At 46.8% G+C, this 15,835-nt stretch overlaps 1 protein-coding gene across 2 annotated transcripts in view; it reads left to right on the top strand.

The window, feature by feature from the left end:
• Positions 1 to 15,835, top strand: part of ENTPD5 (ectonucleoside triphosphate diphosphohydrolase 5 (inactive)) — a 70,885-nt gene that overhangs the window by 432 nt on the left and 54,618 nt on the right. The window contains exon 2 of one of the 2 annotated variants that reach the window (XM_073608843.1): positions 7,163 to 7,259. The gene's annotated coding sequence lies outside the window, so the exon portion shown is untranslated. Of the gene's footprint in view, positions 1 to 7,162; positions 7,260 to 13,089; positions 13,273 to 15,835 lie in introns of those variants that run through there. The other variant, XM_073608842.1, reaches the window with a different exon arrangement.

Below are 15,835 nucleotides of genomic sequence, written 5' to 3'. Positions count from 1 at the left end.
CTGACCCCTGTATGATGGAGGGGGGGGACACTGACCCCTGTATGATGGAGGGGGGATACTGACCCCTGTATGATGGAGGGGGGGGACACTGACCCCTGTATGATGGAGGGGGGGACACTGACCCCTGTATGATGGAGGGGGGGGATACTGACCCCTGTATGATGGAGGGGGGGGGATACTGACCCCTGTATGATGGAGGGGGGGGGATACTGACCCCTGTATGATGGAGGGGGGGATACTGACCCCTGTATGATGGAGGGGGGGGGGTATACTGACCCCTGTATGATGGAGGGGGGATACTGACCCCTGTATGATGGAGGGGGGGGGACACTGACCCCTGTATGATGGAGGGGGGGACACTGACCCCTGTATGATGGAGGGGGGGGATACTGACCCCTGTATGATGGAGGGGGGGGGGATACTGACCCCTGTATGATGGAGGGGGGGGGGATACTGACCCCTGTATGATGGAGGGGGGGATACTGACCCCTGTATGATGGAGGGGGGGATACTGACCCCTGTATGATGGAGGGGGGGGGATACTGACCCCTGTATGATGGAGGGGGGGGATACTGACCCCTGTATGATGGAGGGGGGGATACTGACCCCTGTATGATGGAGGGGGGGGGATACTGACCCCTGTATGATGGAGGGGGGGGATACTGACCCCTGTATGATGGAGGGGGGGGACACTGACCCCTGTATGATGGTGGGGGGTGGACACTGACCCCTGTATGATGGTGGGGGGTGGACACTGACCCCTGTATGATGGAGGGGGGGGGACACTGACCCCTGTATGATGGAGGGGGGGGGGATACTGACCCCTGTATGATGGAGGAGGGGGGGACACTGGCCCCTGTATGATGGAGGGGGGGGGGGACACTGGCCCCTGTATGATGGAGGGGGGGGGGGGACACTGGCCCCTGTATGATGGAGGGGGGGGGACACTGGCCCCTGTATGATGGAGGGGGGGGGACACTGGCCCCTGTATGATGGAGGGGGGGGGACACTGGCCCCTGTATGATGGAGGGGGGGGGGACACTGGCCCCTGTATGATGGAGGGGGGGGGGACACTGGCCCCTGTATGATGGAGGGGGGGGGACGCTGACCCCTGTATGATGGAGGAGGGGGGCACTGGCCCCTGTATGATGGAGGAGGGGGGACACTGACCCCTGTATGATGGAGCGGGGCACTGGCCCCTGTATGATGGAGGAGGGGGGACGCTGACCCCTGTATGATGGAGGAGGGGGGGTAAACTGACCCCTGCATGATGGAGGAAGGGTGGACACTGACCCCTGCATGATGGAGGAAGGGTGGACACTGACCGCTGCATGATGGAGGAAGGGTGGACACTGACCCCTGTATAATGGTGGAAGGGAGGGGGGGGACACTGACTCCTGTATGATGAAGATGGGGAGACCTTGACCCCTGTATGTTGGGGGAGGGGTAATATTGGGGGCACTGACCCCTGTATGATGGAGGAGGGGGGCACTGACCCCTTTATGATGGAGGAGGGGGAAGACACTGCCCCCTGTATGATGGGGGAGGGGGGACACTGCCCCCTGTATGATGGGGGAGGGGGGACACTGCCCCCTGTATGATGGGGGAGGGGGGACACTGCCCCCTGTATGATGGGGGAGGGGGGACACTGCCCCCTGTATGGTGGAGGAGGGGGGACACTGACCCCTGTATAATTGAGGAGGGGGAATACTGACCACTGTATGATGGAGATGGGGAGACATTGACCCCTGTATGATGGAGAGTGGGGGGGGGGGCACTGGCCCCTGTATGATGGAGGGGGGGGATACTGACCCCTGTATGATGGAGGGGGGCACTGACCCCTGTATGATGGAGGAGGGGGGACGCTGACCCCTGTACGATGGAGGGGGGGGGACACTGACCCCTGTACGATGGAGGGGGGGGGGACACTGACCCCTGTATGATGGAGGAGGGGGGGACACTGACCCCTGTATGATGGAGGAGGGGGGGACACTGACCCCTGTATGATGGAGGAAGGGGGGACACTGACCCCTGTATGATGAAGTAGAGGGGGACACTGACCCCTGTATGATGGAGGAAGGGGGGACACTGACCCCTGTATGATGGAGGAGGGGGGACACTGACTTTTGTATGATGAAGGGGGGGACGACACTGACTTTTTTATTATGGAGGGGGGGGGAGACACTGCCCCCTGTATGATGGGGGGGGGGGCACTGATAATGGTGGTGGTAATAACTATGAGGATATAGTGGTGTAGTGATGGTGGCATGGTATCAGTATGAGGAGATTTAGGTGGAGTTAAAAATGGACTGATGCCCAGTATAGGGGGGGTGAAGGTGCAGTGATGATAGTAGGTTAGAAGGATGAAAAATTTAGGGCAGATCACTCATATGCCACATCCATATAAAGAGAAGAAAACATTTTCCCCCCACTCTTATATGTTTGCACTTTTATTAAGTGTAAACATACAAAGTATAAAATTATAAAAAGGTGTCCACTAGCAGCCAAAGAGTGGCCAGATAGAGACATTGCATATACCCAAGTAGAAAAATGTTTCAACAGTATGACATCAAAGAATTCGTGAGCCCCTGTATCAGATTGGATAATTGATTTGATACATACAGTATCTCACAAAAGTGAGTACACCCCTCACATTTTTGTAAATATTTTATTCTATCTTTTCATGTGACAACACTGAAGAAATGACACTTTGCTACAATGTAAAGTAGTGAGTGTACAGCTTGTATAACAGTGTAAATTTGCCATCCCATCAAAATAACTCAACACACAGCCATTAATGTCTAAACCGCTGGCAAAAAAGTGAGTACACCCCTAAGTGAAAATGTCCAAATTGGGTCCAAAGTGTCAATATTTTGTGTGGCCACCCTTATTATTCAGCACTGCCTTAACCCTCTTGGGTATGGAGTTCACCAGAGCTTCACAGGTTCTCCTCCTAACCTAGAGAAGAAAACGTTTTTCCCTCACTCGGTCGGACTTTAGAGGCAGATTGGAACAGCAGTATAATTTAAAAATTATTTTATTAAGCGTAAACATATAAACATACAAAGTATAAAATTGTAAAAAGGTATGTGTCCACTAGCAGCCAAGAGTGGCCAGAGAGGACACTACATATACCCAAGTAGAAAAATGACGTTCAACAGTATAACATCAAAGAATGCGTGAGCCCCTGTGCGTCTACGTGTTTCGCTTGGTCGCTTCTTCAGGACATACTTTTGTTTACACTTAATAAAGAGTGGCCAGATTGAGACATTACAAATACCCAAGTAGAAAAATGTTTCAACAGTATGACATCAAAGAATGCGTGAGCCCCTGTATCAGATTGGATAATTGATTTGATACATACAGTATCTCACAAAAGTGAGTACACCCCTCACATTTTTGTAAATATTTTATTTTATCTTTTCATGTGACAACACTGAAGAAATGACACTTTGCTACAATGTAAAATAGTGAGTGTACAGCTTGTATAACAGTGTAAATTTGCTGTCCCCTCAAAATAACTCAACACACAGCCATTAATGTCTAAATCGCTGGCAACAAAAGTGAGTACACCCCTAAGTGAAAATGTCCAAATTGGGCCCAATTGGCCATTTTCCCTCCCCGGTGTCATGTGACTCGTTAGTGTTACAAGGTCTCAGGTGTGAATGGGGAGCAGATGTGTTAAATTTGGTGTTATCACTCTCATTCTTTCATACTGGTCACTCGAAGTGATGGCATCTCATGGCAAAGAACTCTCTGAGGATCTGAAAAAAAGAATTGTTGCTCTACATAAAGATGGCCTAGGCCAGGGATATTCAAATATTCTCCTGAGCACTCTGGAGAAGGTTTTCGTCCAGGATATCCCTGTACTTGGCCGCATTCATCTTTCCCTCAATTGCAACCAGTTGTCCTGTCCCTGCAGCTGAAAAACACCCCCATAGCATGATGCTGCCACCACCATGCTTCACTGTTGGGACTGTATTGGACAGATGATGAGCAGTGCCTGGTTTTCTCCACACATACTGCTTAGAATTAAGGCCAAAAAGTTCTATCTTGGTCTCATCAGACCAGAGAATCTTATTTCTCACCATCTTGGAGTCCTTCAGGTGTTTTTTTTTAGCAAACTCCATGCGGGCTTTCATGTGTCTTGCACTGAGGAGAGGCTTCCGTCGGGCCACTCTGCCATAAAGCCCCGACTGGTGGAGGGCTGCAGTGATGGTTGACTTTCTACAACTTTCTCCCATCTCCGACTGCATCTCTGGAGCTCAGCCACAGTGATCTTTACCTCTTCTTTACCTCTCTCACCAAGGCTCTTCTCCCCCGATAGTTCAGTTTGGCCGGACGGCCAGCTCTAGGAAGGGTTCTGGTCATCCCAAACGTATTCCATTTACGGAATATGGAGGCCACTGTGCTCTTACGAACCTTAAGTGCAGCAGAAATTTTTTTGTAACCTTGGCCAGATCTGTGACTTGCCACAATTCTGTCTCTGAGCTCTTCAGGCAGTTTCTTTGACCTCATGATTCTCATTTGCTCTGACATGCACTGTGAGCTGTAAGGTCTTATATAGACAGGTGTGTGGCTTTCCTAATCAAGCCCAATCAGTATAATCAAACACAGCTGGACTCAAATGAAGGTGTAGAACCATCTCAAGGATGATCAGAAGAAATGGACAGTACCTGAGTTAAATATATGAGTGTCACAGCAAAGGGTCTGAATACTTAGGACCATGTGATATTTCAGTTTTTCTTTTTTAATAAATCTGCAAAAATGTCAACAATTCTGTGTTTTTCTGTCAATATGGGGTGCTGTGTGTACATTAATGAGGAAAAAAATGAACTTAAATGATTTTAGCAAATGGCTGCAATATCTCAAAGAATGAAAAATTTAAGGGGGTCTGAATACTTTCCGTCCCCACTGTATGAGTGCTGCCACCATTATTGTAGAGTTTGAAGGGGTGGAGGTTTAGCCTGTCAATGCTCAGACCATACGTCACACACTGCATCAAATTGGTCTGCATGGCTGTTGTCCCAGAAGGAAGCCTCTTCTAAAGATGGTGCACAAGAAAGCCCATAAACAGTTTGCTGAAGACAAGCAGACTAAGGACATGGATAATGAGACCAAGATAAACTTATTTGGTTCAGATGCTGTCAAGCTTGTGTGGCGGCAACCAGGTGAGGAGTACAAAGTCAAGTGTGTCTTGCCTACAGTCAAGCATGGTGGTGGGAGTGTCATGGTCTGGGGCTGCATGAGTGCTGCCGCCACTGGGGAGCTACAGATCATTAAAGGAACCATGAATGCCAACATGTATTGTGACATACTGAAGCAGAGCATGATCCCCTCCCTTCGGAGACTGGGTCGCAGGGCAGTATTCCAACATTATAACGACCCCAAACACACCTCCAAGATGACCACTGCCTTGCTAAAGAAGCTGAGGGTAAAGGTGATGGACTGGCCAAGCATGTCACCAGACCTAAACCCTATTGAGCATCTGTGGGGCATCCTCAAACGGAAGGTGGAGGAGTGCAAGGTCTCCAACATCCACCAGCTCCGTGATGTCGTCATGGAGGAGTGGAAGAGGACTCCAGTGGCAACCTGTGAAGCTCTGGGGAACTCCATGCCCAAGAGGGTTTAAGGCAGTGCTGAATAATAATGGTGGCCACTCAAAATATTGACACTTTGGGCCCAATTTGGACATTTTCACTTAGGGATGTACTCACTTTTGTTGCCAGCGGTTTAGACATGAATGGCTGTGTGTTGAGTTATTTTGAGGGGACAGCAAATTTACACTGTTATACAAGCTGTACACTCACTACTTTACATTGTGGCAAAGTGTCATTTCTTCCGTGTTGTTACATGAAAAGATAGAATAAAATATTCACAAAAATGTAAGGGGTGTACTCACTTTTGTGAGATACTGTATATGAGTACTTTGTTAAATGACATGTTCTTCTATTTTATGTTGTGAGAACATTTCTATACCCCCCCCAAAGTGTGTCCTGAAGAAGCGACCAAGCGAAACACGTAGACGCACAGGGGCTCACGCATTCTTTGATGTTATACTGTTGAATGTAATTTTTCTACTTGGGTATATGTAATGTCCTCTCTATCTGGTCACTTTGGCTGCTAGTGGACACATACCTTTTTATCATTTTGTACTTTGTATGTATATGTTTACGCTTAATAAAATAATTTTTACATGATTCTGCTGTTCCAATCTGCCTCTAAAGTCCAACCGAGTGGGGGAAAAACGTTTTCTTCTCTAGGTTAAGGAGGATTTAGTGGTGCGGTGATGGCGGCATGGTATCTAGTAGGAGGATATAGTGGTGCGGCGATGGTGGCAGGGTATCCAGTAGGAGGATATAGTAGTGCAGTGGGACAGGGTATCCAGTAGGAGGATATAGTCATGCGGTGATGGTGGCAGGGTATCCAGTAGGAGGATATAGTCGTGCGGTGATGGTGGCAGGGTATCCAATAGGAGGATATAGTCGTGCGGTGATGGTGGCAGGGTATCCAGTAGGAGGATATAGTCGTGCGGTGATGGTGGCAGGGTATCCAGTAGGAGGATATAGTCGTGCGGTGATGGTGGCAGGGTATCCAGTAGGAGGATATAGTCGTGCGGTGATGGTGGCAGGGTATCCAGTAGGAGGATATAGTAGTGCAGTGAGACAGGGTATCAAGTAGGAGGATATAGTCGTGCGGTGATGGTGGCAGGGTATCCAGTAGGAGGATATAGGGAGTATACAGTACAAGGAGGTATCCAGTATGGGAGGATGTGCAGTTAGGAGGGCAGGGTATCCAGTATGAGGGCATGGGATGGAGTTTATTGGGGACAATCCAGTGTGGTAGGATAGAGTTGGAGTCATAATAGAGGGTATGCAGTAAGAAGGGAAGGACATATAGTGATGATGGAAGGATATCAAGTTTGGATGTCCTGTATGAACATTTTACTCAAATGTATCCTACATCTTTTCAGGCCATTGGGCTACCACTGAATCCACAGTAACATGACAGGAACCATGCAGTCCCTGATATTCTTTAGCCTACCTAGAAAAATATCATGTTAGCAGAGATTATCTCAATCCACTGCACTGGAGATAAGAAGTTGGGTTATAGAGGGGTTTAATGTTCCTTTATACTAAGGTATCGTTCCATCTGATTTCAGGTGTGGTTTAGAGATGGAAGCTGCCGTTCCTTTGAGAGAAGGATGTCCGGGTGCGGGATGCAGAGTTTCCTGATGGTTCTTCTGCACTATATAAATGGTGAGTTATAATCCGCTTCCAACTTATAAAAGGTCTCCCCCAGGACTTCTCCAGAGCCTCTCCCATCCTCTGGAACTCCTTACCCCAATCTGTCAGACTATCCCCTACTCTGTCCACTTTCAGGCGATTCCCTGAAAACTCATCTCTTCAAGTAAAGCCTATTTGACCCCCACCTAACTGTACATTTTTGTTTTCCCCATCAGCCCATCCCCCACAGTTATTACCTCTTGTATCTTTTGACCCTCCCTCGTAGATTGTAAGCTCTAACGAGCAGGGCCGTCTGATTCCTCCTGTATTGTATTGTAACTGTACTGCCTTTCCCTAATGTTGTAAACTGACGGCGCTATATAAATCCTGTATAGTAATAATTAAATGAATGAGCTCAAATAGCACTGCAAATAATCACACGTGATTTGAATAGGAATGCGGTGTTAAAATTCCACAGTTATGCTAACCCCTTACCACTTTATTCCTCTTTTTTTTTTGTTTATATGGCTACAAATTGACATTTAATTTATTTTTATTTTTATTTTTTTAGACCAAATCTTTAGTTTACAAATGAATATTAATTAACCACCCGCCCAAGGTACGCCATATGACGTCCTTGACTTTGTGCGGGTATATCTGAATGATGGGTGCAGCTACAGGCATCATTCAGATATCATCTTTTTTCAGCCAGCGATTCCCTACACCATAGGAATGATCATAGCTGCTGTTCCGCCGATTGATCGTTCTTATGGGTGGCGAGAGGGGACGCCTCTCCCCCTCCTGCCACTCTTCGGTGCTTCTACCGACTCACCGCTTCCATCAGTGAGTTGGAGAACGGATCCGCCGGGCCCGGATGTTTACCATAGAGATTTCCGTCGGACCAGATGGTCGCTGGAGTCTCTATGATCGTTCGGACAAATGGCGCCGCCTCGGCTGGGAAGCCGAGATCGTTTATTTTATTTTTTTTATTTCAGGCTTCCCAGCCTAGAGGTGAGATGTGAGGTCTTATTGACTCCATATCTCACTGTAAAGAGGACCTGTCATGTCATATTCCTATTACAAGAGATGTTTACATTCCTTGTAATAGGAATAAAAGTGATCAAAAATTATTATTATTTTTTTTAAAAGTGTCAAACTAAAAAAAGAAAAGTAAAATTAACAATAAAAAAAAAAAAAAAAAAAAAAAAGAAAAAAGTAAAGCGCCCCTGCCCCTGTGTGCTCGAAGGCATACGTAAGTCCCGCCCATATATGAAAACGGTATTCAAACCACATGTGAGGTATCGCTGCGAACGTTAGAGTGAGAGCAATAATTCTAGCCCTAGACCTCCTCTGTAACACAAAGCATGTAATCAGTCAAAAATTTTAAAGCGTCCCTTATGGGGACTTTTAAGTAGCGAAGTTTGGCACCATTCCACGAGCGTGTACAATTTTGAAGCGTGACATGTTGGGTATCTATTTACTCAGCGTAACGTCATCTTTCACATTATGCAAAAAAATTGGGCTAACTTTAATGTTTTTTGTTTTTTTTTAAAGCATGAAGATGTTTTTTTAAAAAAAAAAAACGTGTTCAAAAAATTGCCGCGCAAATACCGTGCGAGATAAAAAAAAGTTGACCGCCATTGTATTCTTTAGGGTCTTTTAAAAAAAAAAAAATCTAATGTTTGGGGGTTCTATGTAATCTTCTAGCAAAAAAATGATGAATTTTACATGTAGGAGAGAAATGTCAGAATTGGCCTGGATGGGAAGTGGTTAAAATATGCACCAAAAGACAGAGGATTCTCAAAGCTGTATGGAGAGCAACTGTTCTGACCGTCTCTCTCAAATTGAAACTCTATAATCATACTGTCCACATGGAGTTTGACTGTAAATTGGAGAAAATCTATACAAATCTACTAAATGTTCTTTTTTTTTATCTGGATGATACCGAATATAAATAGTGGTGAAGGTGCAGGTCACAGAGCGAGGAGGTAAAGGTCAATGCTCCTTGGCTGTCCCCTGGATGTGCTCCTGTGTTTGATGATAATATGTGAGCTATTACCTGGCTTAAATTTATTATCTGTTAACCAGGACAGGACAATCTCCACTGTTCAGGGGAACAACTATAACCTATACATTTAGGTTTATTAGATTTTTTAATGTACCATCTGATGCCCTCTGAGATAGACATGTGACTCACATTTATGTTAACCCCACTTCAGCCCTGAAGGTTTTAACCCCCCCCAAAACCCTCCACCCCCCCCCCCCCCCCCCCCCGTCATGACCAGGCCATTTGTTTGCGATACGGCACTGCATTACTTTAACTGACAATTGCGCAGTCGTGCGACGCTGTACCCAAATAAAATTTACGTATTTTTTCCCCCACAAATAGAGCTTTCTTTTGATGGTATTTGTATTTTTTTTTTATCTTTTGCGCGCTATAAACCACAAAATGTTAAAAAAAAAAAAAACAATATTTTTTACTTTCTGCTATAAAACGAATCCAATAAAATTTTTTAAAAAAAATCAAGTTCCTTCATCAGTTTAGGCCAATGTGTATTCCGCTACATATTTTTGGTTAAAAAAAAAAATATATCCCAATTGATTGGTTTGTGCAAAAGTTATAGTGTCTACAAACTATGGGATAGATTTATGGAATTTATTTTATTTATATTTTTACTAGTAATGGTGGCGATCAGCGATTTTTAGCGGGAGGGCGACATTGCAGCAGACAAATCTGACGCAAAGTGATACTTTTTGGGGACCAGTGACACCAATACAGTGATCAGTGCTAAAAAAAAATGCACTGTCACTCTACTAATGACAGTGGCAGGGAAGGGTTTAACATCAGGGGGCAATCAAAGGGTTAAATGTGTTCCCTGGGAGTGCTTGCTAACTGTGGGGGATGCTCTGAATGGAGGAAGACAGGGGTCCGTGTTCCTGCTTAGCAGAAACACAAGATCCCCATCTTCTCCCCTGTCAGAATGGCGATCTGCCTTGTTTACATATTTTTTTTCCCCCCCTGAATTCCTGAGCTTGTTGCCGGTGTCCTGTCGAGAAAGGTCCCCCGTTGGATAGTGTCCGCCCTGTACTGCGCAGGCGCAGCGCTTTGCGCAGTACGGAGGACAAAGGAAATGCCGAAAGTCTCCGAACATGAACAGCTGTTCATCAGCTGTACACGGCGCCTGCGCAATTAAGACTACATTGTGCCGCACGCTCCCGATGCTCGTGCAACTCTGCAAGGGGCGGGTGTAGGGGCGGATGCATACAGAAGAGACTGCATGATAGGCAGAGCTCATACGATGTGGGTGGATTTCTCAAATCTTTGTGGGGCGTCTTTACACAACTGAAGGGTGGGTTTTGACTTGTTGATAAAACCAGCCCCATTATATCAGCTCTGCCCATCATTGTAAAATACGGCCTCTTCTGTAGGCATCCGCCCCTTACACTCTTCTCAATAATACATCCGCCCCTTTGAGAAATCCACCCCCATCGTATGAGCTCTACCTATCATGCGGCCTCTTCTGTATGCTTCCGCCCCTACACCCGCCCCTTGCAGAGTTGCACGAGCATCGGGAGCGTGCGGCACAATGTAGTCTTAATTGCGCAGGCGCCGTGTACAGCTGACGAACAGCTGTTCATGTTCGCAGAGTTTCGGCTTCTCCTTTGTCCTCCGTACTGCACAAGCGCTGCGCTTGCTCAGTACAGTGCGGACACTATCCGACGGGGGACCTTTCTCGAAAGAACACCGGCATTCTTTTGTTTACATTTCAGTAGTTTGCACAGAGCAGTCCCGATCCTCTTCTTTTTGGCTACCCCCGTCGGTGGTCCTGGCTCCCCCCCCCACCTGCTGAGTGCCCCCAATAGCAAGCCTCTTTCAGTCTCGCTCCTGAGCCGCTCTCCTGTGAATGGAAATTCTCCATTCACGCACACAGTGTGGCTTGGCCCTGCCCCCCACTCTCTCCTCATTGGCTCACTGGCTGTGATTGACAGCAGCAGGAGCCAATGGCTCCTGCTACTTTGTGAGCCAATGAGGAGAGAGACCCGGGAGAGCTGCTGCTCTCTTGCACATTACTGGGTTGAGATGTTGCTCAGGTAAGTATAGGGGGGAGCTGTAGGTTTTTTTTACATTAATGTGTACAATGCATTAAGGTAAAAAACCTTCTGTCATTAGAACCGCTTTAACTTTTTTGGCAATTTGAGCTACAGTAGCTCTTCTATTGGATCTTACTACAGGGGCCAGCCTTCACCCCCCCATGTACATCAATGAGCCTTGGCCACCCATGACCCTTTCACTGGTTCCCTGGTTTTCCTCCCTTGGGTCAGTTTGGTCGGTCCTGACCACTGCAGACCGGGAACATCCCACGAAAGCTGCAGGTTTGAAGTTGCTCAGACCCAGTCATCTGCCATTACAGTTTGGCTCTTGTCAAAGTCGCTCAAATCCTTCCGCTTGCCCATTTTTTTATGCTTTGAACACATCAACTTCAGGGAAAACATGTTCACTTGCTGCCTAATACATCCGTCCCACTTTCTGGTGCGATTGTAGTGAGATAATCAGTGTTATTCACTTTACTTATCAGTGATCATAATGTTATCCAGTTGACCGGTGTATATTAACCGCTTAGCGACCGCCCACCGTAGATATTTGCATTTGCGGGTCAGGGGCACGTGCGTTGTGATTGGACACAGCAGAAGCCAGTCAGCTGGTCTGGCGGATGCGATGTCCGCCGGGACCTCCGATCGTTTAGGAGAAAAGCAGAACGGCGGTCTGCCTATGTAAACAAAGCAGGTCGCTGTTCTGTGAGAGGGGAATGTACTGATCCTGACACGGATCTTTACCTTCCCACAGTACCAGCACCTCCCCCACACAGTTATTATTCACTCTCAGGGAACACATTTAACCCTTTGATTGCCCCTGATGTTAACCCCTTCCCTGCCAGTGTCATTAGTACAGCGACATTGCATATTTTTTTAGCACTAATCACTGTATTGCTGTCACTGGTCCCCAAAAAGTGTCAGGTGGCTGATTTGTCCGCCGCAATATCACAGTCCCGCTATAGTTCGCTGATCGCCGGCATTACTAGTAAAAAAGAAAAATAATTAAAAATGTCCCATAGTTTGTAGACGCTGTAACTTTTTTGCGCAAACCAGTCAATATACACGTATTCAGATTTTTTTTTTTTTTTTACCAAAAATATGTAGCAGAATGCATATTGGCCTAAATTGATGAAGAAATTAGATTTTTTTATATTTTTTTTATTGGGTATTTTTATAGCAGAAAGTTAAAAAAAATTTTTTTTTTGGATATAGCGCAAAATACGCAGAGGTGATCAAATATCACCAAAAGAAAGCTCTATTTGTGGGAAAAAGACATAGATTTATATTTGGGTACAGCGTCGCATGCCTATGCGATTGTCAGTTAAAGTAGCTCAGTGCCGTATCGCAAAAAATGGCCTTGCCATGAAGGGGGGTAAATCTTCCAGGGCTGAAGTGGTTAAAGCAGTATCTCCTGGCACTTTGCTGTACAATTAATGTACACTGTACATATGTACATACCCTGGATGACCCTGCACAGTAAGCGGCTCCTTTGTCCTTCAAATATCCTATATGGTTTGTCTTTTTGTGGGCGAGGCATTCAGGCCATCGCCCCGTCGCCCAGATTCTACATTTACTGAATGGTTGAGTGAATTTCTGAACAGCCATCTGACACAGGAACATGCTCGGCCTGTAACAAGGATAACGCTTCACATACCATGTAGTAATGAGTGTCAGATATCTGTTCCCGCCGCCGTATATCATATATCTGTCTTATTTGTTTCTCTCCACAAATTATCATGTGATTCATGGTGTACTTTAGACCTCATTGTACATTGTGCAAGTCCATTCAATACACACAGAGCACCCTGGTTATCTGCAGTGTGATTCAGCTGGTAACGGATCCCAACAGGTGTACTAACTGACCACATTCTGGCACAAGCAGGACACCCGATATCTGAAACTACAGACCACCAGAAGACGCAGGGCAGAGGACAGTTCAGGAATTCAGGAGGTATTGAAGAAGTCTGTAGTGTATATTAGGACAGCTGTAGGCCCTTATAAGGGGTGTTGTGTATTTTATAGTGTGACAGGTGAGGGGTGTAGTGTATTATATACTGTGAGGGGTGTTCTGTTTTCTACACTGTGACAGGTGAGGGGTGTAGTGTATTGTACACTGTGACAGGTGAGGGGTGTAGTGTATTGTACGCTGTGACAGATGAGGGGTGTAGTGTATTGTACGCTGTGACAGGTGAGGGGTGTAGTGTATTGTACGCTGTGACAGGTGAGGGGTGTAGTGTATTGTACGCTGTGACAGGTGAGGGGTGTAGTGTTTTGTACGCTGTGACAGGTGAGGGGTGTAATGTATTGTACGTTGTGACAGGTGAGGGGTGTAGTGTATTGTACATTGTGACAGGTGAGGGGTGTAGTGTATTGTACGTTGTGACAGGTGAGGGGTGTAGTGTATTGTACACTGTGACAGGTGAGGGGTGTAGTGTATTGTACACTGTGGCAGGTGAGGGTGTAGTGTATTGTACACTGTGACAGGTGAGGGGTGTAGTGTATTGTACATTGTGACAGGTGAGGGGTGTAGTGTATTGTACACTGTGAGGGATGTAGTGTATTGTACACTGTGACAGGTGAGGGGTGTAGTGTATTGTACACTGTGACAGGTGAGAGGTGTAGTGTATTGTTCACTGTGAGGGTGTAGTGTATTGTACGCTGTGAGGGATGTAGTGTATTGTACACTGTGACAGGTGAGGGGTGTAGTGTATTGTACGCTGTGACAAGTGAGGGGTGTAGTGTATTGTACACAGTGATGGGTGTAGTGTATTGTACGCTGTGACAGGTGAGGGGTGTAGTGTATTGTACGCTGTGACAGGTGAGGGGTGTAGTGTATTGTACGCTGTGACAGGTGAGGGGTGTAGTGTATTGTACGCTGTGACAGGTGAGGGGTGTAGTGTATTGTACGCTGTGACAGGTGAGGGATGTAGTGTATGGTACGCTGTGACAGGTGAGGGGTGTAGTGTATTGTTCACTGTGAGGGTGTAGTGTATTGTACGCTGTGACAGGTGAGGGGTGTAGTGTATTGTACGCTGTGATGGGTGTAGTGTTTTCTATACTGTGACAGGTGAGGGGTGTAGTGTATTGTACGCTGTGACAGGTGAGGGGTGTAGTGTATTGTACGCTGTGACAGGTGAGGGGTGTAGTGTATTGTACGCTGTGACAGGTGAGGGGTGTAGTGTATTGTACGCTGTGACAGGTGAGGGGTGTAGTGTATTGTACGCTGTGACAGGTGAGGGATGTAGTGTATGGTACGCTGTGACAGGTGAGGGGTGTAGTGTATTGTTCACTGTGAGGGTGTAGTGTATTGTACGCTGTGACAGGTGAGGGGTGTAGTGTATTGTACGCTGTGATGGGTGTAGTGTTTTCTATACTGTGACAGGTGAGGGGTGTAGTGTATTGTTCACTGTGACAGGTGAGGGGTGTAGTGTATTGTACGCTGTGATGGGTGTAGTGTTTTCTATACTGTGACAGGTGAGGGGTGTAGTGTATTGTACGCTGTGACAGGTGAGGGGTGTAGTGTATTGTACGCTGTGACAGGTGAGGTGTGTATTGTACGCTGTGACAGGTGAGGGGTGTAGTGTATTGTACGCTGTGACAGGTGAGGGGTGTAGTGTATTGTACACAGTGACAGGTGAGGGGTGTAGTGTATTGTACATTGTGACAGGTGAGGGGTGTAGTGTATTGTACACTGTGACAGGTGAGGGGTGTAGTGTATTGTACACTGTGACAGATGAGGGGTGTAGTGTATTGTACACAGTGACAGGTGAGGGGTGTAGTGTATTGTACGCTGTGACAGGTGAGGGGTGTAGTGTATTGTACGCTGTGACAGGTGAGGGGTGTAGTGTATTGTACGCTGTGACAGGTGAGGGGTGTAGTGTATTGTACGCTGTGACAGGTGAGGGGTGTAGTGTATTGTACGCTGTGACAGGTGAGGGGTGTAGTGTATTGTACGCTGTGACAGGTGAGGGGTGTAGTGTATTGTACGCTGTGACAGGTGAGGGGTGTAGTGTATTGTACACTGTGACAGGTGAGAGGTGTAGTGTATTGTTCACTGTGAGGGTGTAGTGTATTGTACGCTGTGACAGGTGAGGGGTGTAGTGTATTGTTCACTGTGACAGGTGAGGGGTGTAGTGTATTGTACGCTGTGATGGGTGTAGTGTTTTCTACACTGTGACAGGTGAGGGGTGTAGTGTATTGTACGCTGTGACAGGTGAGGGGTGTAGTGTATTGTACACTGTGACAGGTGAGAGGTGTAGTGTATTGTTCACTGTGAGGGTGTAGTGTATTGTACGCTGTGACAGGTGAGGGGTGTATTGTTCACTGTGACAGGTGAGGGGTGTAGTGTATTGTACGCTGTGATGGGTGTAGTGTTTTCTACACTGTGACAGGTGAGGGGTGTAGTGTATTGTATGCTGTGACAGGTGAGGGGTGTAGTGTATTGTATGCTGTGACAGGTGAGGGGTGTAGTGTATTGTACGCTGTGACAGGTGAGAGGTGTAGTGTATTGTACG

This window comes from Aquarana catesbeiana, linkage group LG13 (assembly GCF_042186555.1).
Source record: "Aquarana catesbeiana isolate 2022-GZ linkage group LG13, ASM4218655v1, whole genome shotgun sequence".
NCBI classification, from domain to species: Eukaryota; Metazoa; Chordata; class Amphibia; order Anura; family Ranidae; genus Aquarana; species Aquarana catesbeiana.
This window is presented reverse-complemented; position numbering and strand designations above follow the sequence as displayed.